This window comes from Octodon degus, unplaced genomic scaffold (assembly GCF_000260255.1).
Source record: "Octodon degus isolate 3935 unplaced genomic scaffold, OctDeg1.0 scaffold00042, whole genome shotgun sequence".
In the NCBI taxonomy this organism is placed as follows: domain Eukaryota; kingdom Metazoa; phylum Chordata; class Mammalia; order Rodentia; family Octodontidae; genus Octodon; species Octodon degus.
The window spans coordinates 9,293,409-9,298,173 of record NW_004524618.1 but is presented as its reverse complement, the minus strand read 5'-3'; the positions used below and the strand labels follow the sequence as shown (position 1 = coordinate 9,298,173).

General features: G+C 45.7%; 1 pseudogene; it reads right to left on the bottom strand.

The window, feature by feature from the left end:
- Positions 1–2,989: 2,989 nt before the first annotated feature.
- LOC101584647 lies at positions 2,990–4,553 on the bottom strand (annotated as a pseudogene).
- Positions 4,554–4,765: the final 212 nt, after the last annotated feature.

The window sequence follows — 4,765 nt, the reverse complement described above, 5'->3', positions numbered from 1 at the left end:
TGTGTGTGTGTGTGTGTGTGTGTGTGTGTGTGGCCAGCTCAGCCCACCAGGGGGCAGGGCTGGCTGGCATGTAGTGCTGGGGGATTGAACTGCGGTCCCTGTGCTTTGCTAAGCTAGTTCCAAGTAGGTGCTTTAGACCACTGAGCCATCTCACCAGCCCCAACAACATCTTTTAGATCAGACATTCTCTCCTAATCCTGTCACTTTGGCTGTTCATGTATTACACAGAATTTATCTTGGGGATTTCTGTTTGGCATCTTTTTATACGCTTTATTTTTTTTTTTAAATTTGTTTCATATTTCAAATAGTTTGGAATCAATGATCAATTTATTAATTTCAGTATCTGTCTGGCTAATCATTTTTGAATTTGCTGAATTTCTTTGCTTTCTATTTTAATGTTTCATATAATTTAGATAATTAGTATTTTAGTTCCTGTCCATTGTTGCCCTTTAGATATACTTTAGGGAACTTGAGTTTGAGAAAGCATTTTTTGCCTTGTTTCCTTAGATTTTTTTCTGTGCTGAGGGTTGTTTGTTTGTGGCACCCAGAGTTGAACTCATAACTTCATGTTTGCCAGGCAGGTGCCATATTACTGAGCTGTATCCCTTGGCCTTATGCTGCAGATTGAGATCAAGTACAATGTAGAGTTGTTGTTAGTAAGAGTACCTCCATAGTTAGATTTTGCTTTCCCATGATGTCATTTTGGATTTATTTGCCTAGAGACATTATCTACCACTTTGACCTACTGTGTTTTATAGACTTGGACCCAATCACAGTGTTACAAAGAGAAAATTACTATTCATTATAACAACATCAATAGAGCCAAAAATACACAGGTCATGAACATTAAAACTTGACTTTAAAGTTTCACTCTTCAATCAATGCCTCTTACAGACTGTAGCATACAGCTATTAATCATTAGGCTGAGATGTGGTGTGATGGGAAAGCAAAAGAGGAAAGGAGAAAAGAAGGTTATTAAGTCCTTAAAAACTGGTGGAGAGAGCAGAGATACCAACCCCTAAAAATTAGACAGGAAGTTGGATTCCTTAGGACTTTTGAGTAAGACTTTTGGAGTAATGGACTAGTGTTGGGTGGGGGTTGAGAGAACATTTGTGGAGGCAGAGAGAGGGATGCAGAAGAAAGTAAGTGTGATAAGAAATCAAGGGAAGCTGCAAGATTGTTGGAATCTGTTAATATGTATTTTGTGATTTTGATGGGATCCTCTGTGCATGTTTTTGGTAAGGTTTTCCCTGTCATGTCCATGAAATGTACTGCTATGGTTTGTGTCTAGTTGTCCCCACAAAGCTTCATGCAATCATGGAGTAACTTTTGGAGTTTGTGATTGGTTCCTGATCAAGTGCTGGGATTATGGGTGTGAGTTCCCTGGGCAGATACTCTGCATTACAATGTAAGGAGGGGAGAAAGGCTCGCTAGCTGCCTGAGCTGCTGTGCTCTCCTTTGCTCTTTTCCCTTTGATTCTGCCATGGACTGTTGCTCTCTACTATGGAGCCAGCTGAGTATGGACTGAAACCTCCACTGACTGTGAGCTAAATAAACCTTTACTTTCTTAATTTTGGGTGTTGGGTATTTTGTCCTATCAAGGAGAGAAAAAGTAACTGGGACAGATACTATTGGTCTAGATGACGCTGCACCCACCTCCTGACTGCAAGTTGTCCTTTGGGAGTGGTTAACTGCAAACCTTTGTTTCTGCCCCAAGATTAAACCACCTCAGTTAATATAGGAAGGGAAGATTGTGGCATAGATCCCTCATTAGCAGCTTTTCTGTTGACTTCTTCTAGGGATTTCTCACCTGCTCACTTCATTTTAGGGCAAATCCTGCCAGAGTCTCTACCTTTTCCAGTACAGGTCTTTTGTCTATGAATCACCAGAAATTTTCTGACCCAGGCTCCACATTCTGTCCTTCATCAGCCACTGTCCAAAAAAACAAACAAACAAACAAAAAAAGCTTCACACTCTAATCTGCAGAGCACAGTGCAACCCCAGGCCTCCTGTCCTCTGTGCCATTCCAGCATGGGATGCTGGATGTTCCCGTGGGCTCCTGCCAGTGTGACTCTGCAGTGCACTAGTCATCCCCAAGCACAGCATCCCCAGGGTGCTGGGGAGCAATGAGCATAAAATTACTTTGGGGTCTCTCAAGCCTGCTCTTCTCTCAGTTCTACTGCACCCAGATGCAGCCCATTCATGTAATCCTTGGGGCTTCGACCTAGCAGTGCTTGGATTCAGGTCCTTTTCCAATTATTCAGTCCCCATTGGTGCCCTTAAATAGAGAGCTTTCTGGCTTTAGTTTTAGCCCTGGTGTGCAGATATGTCACTCGCCCTACATCTCTTTCAGGTAAGGAGGTCAGCCTGTTTCTGAGCCTACTGATTGTGAGGCCACTGTGGAGAAGTGGATTCCATCTCTGGGATTCCATTTCTCAGATGATATGTATCCTTGACCAGGGCTGTGCACTGTGCCAAGGAGTAGTTTGGATTTCCCTCACTGATCCTCTTCATGTTGAGCTTGGTCCATTGAATTTCTCTTTGCATTTGTCCTCCCGCATATGACTTTCCCAGTAGCTCCAACCTCAGGGTACTTGCCTTTGTCTGGTGCATTACCCAGAGTCTAACTCTCCTGCTACTGCATCCTAGATGGCCATCAGGATTTACTGCATTGACTTTATTTTATTTTAATTTTAGTTTTTTTTTTTTAAATGGCAAACCTGTATTTAATAGAATATTCTTGACATCTACTGGTGTAAAAGGGCTTTGTGCACAGTTTATCCTGCTGATTAAAGACCTACATGGCTGAGTAAGGCAGTTCCTTCCACTTCTGCCTCCAACAGATTTTCTTGAAAATCTCTGGGATTAGTAAAAGGCCACGAAGCTCCTTCCGGACAATGGCTTTATCACCTGGCTGCAGGGAGCCATTCGGCATGGGCAGCCACAGCCACACACCGCGGGGCTGTCAGTCAGTGGTGTCCAGAGTGTCTCAGTTTGTGCTCATCTGGCTGAGGTCAGGCAGCCCAGAGGCCTGGGGCCCTAGTCTTTGATGGTAGGTAATCAGCCTCAGCTTAATGGCCTTCTTGCTGATTCCGGCATTGTGGCAGTTGTTCACCATAGTGGTCATATTCTTACAGGACTCAGGAGCCTCTTCTATAACTAGTTTGGGTGAGGCCACCCAGATTACAACTCCCATATCTGCCAGTTTGTCTAACACATCCTGGAAATCTAAATTACATGGAGATTTTGCTCTGGAAAATGCTCAGCCTGCACCATGACAGGTGGTTCCAAAGTCTCAGTCACGCCTTGTTCGGTCCTAGTGAGAATATAACTGCATGTACCCATGATGCCACCAATGCGCACGGGCTGTCCAGTAAGCTGGTAGTCCACAGTGATGAGTGAGTGGTGTGGAGGGAAAGTGTGGTGGACCACTTCCTGTGCACCAGCAGCATCTGCTGCTTCTTACCCACTCTCTACTGCTCTACTTTGGCAATGTTGTGGGAGACATCGTAGATCACGTGCAGGTTTTGGTCATCTAGGGTTGTGTTGAGATCTTGGCAAAAGCCTGGAAGGTTAGGAAAGCCATGGATGGGCGGTTGACACGGGCATGGTTGCCAGCAGCTGCCATTCCTTTTAGGTAGTCCTGGCCCTTTGGGGAGGAAATCTGAGCACAAGCCAACTGCTGGTCATTGACTATAATCTTGTTTCTCTTCATGGCCTTTTCCATAGCTACCAGTGCATCTGTGGCTACCTGGTGGCCCAGGCCCTGGCTTCCACTGTGGATCATCATGCACACTTTCCACTTTGGCCAATGCCCGTCTTCTTCACAGCATATTCATTGATGATCTCGTCTACAACCTGGATTTCTGCATAGTGGTTGCTCACACCCAGGATCCCCTGCTGAGGAAGGCCTCTATTCTTGGCCCTTATTGAGACCTTGTTGGGGTCAGCCTGCAGCATCTTTCCATACCCCTCACAGTGCCCCTTGTCCTTGGTCCAGGCATAGCCTTCTTGCAGGGACCAGTACACACCCATCTGCAAGGCCTCTTCCAGGTCTTTGGCATTCATTGAGATGACCCCTTTGGACCCCACCCCAATAGGAATGTGGTCAAAAATCGTTTGGTCTAGTTGTTTCTTGATGGGCTGGACATTGCTTTCATCCAAGTTGGTTCTCAACAGGCGGACACTGCAGTTGATGTCAAATCCGACACCACCCGGGGACACCACTGCTTCTCAGTCACTCATATCAAAAGCTGCCATGTTCCCAATAGCAAACCCATAGCCTGAGTGGACATCAGGGAGCCCAATGGATCAATCAACAATTCCAGGCAGGGCTGCCACATTGCCAATCTGCTTCATGGCTGGCAAGAAGCCACAAACACCGCCTCCTCCACAGGCATTCCTTACCTCCTCAAACATTAATTTCTCTAAAGCACCATTCACATAGGAAATGCCTCCCCCTGCGTATTAGGCACACAGCACGTCTTTGTCCTCCAGCAGTTCTTCCTGAACTTCTCCAGGAACTGCAGCTCATCACTGCAGCTGCGGCTCATGGTGGCGAACACTACTGCGAGGCAGGTCACTGAGGAGAGAAACTGCCCTGCATTGACTGTAAAGACAGAACTTACCCCATCCTGCACAGACTTAGTGATAAAGGTCATCATCATTTTAGTAGCTTTTGGACATTCATGCATGTAGAGAGAGATAGGCCTAGTCTGCCTCACATCTGACTGACTTTTCCAGTGCAAATCAGGTATTATTATGG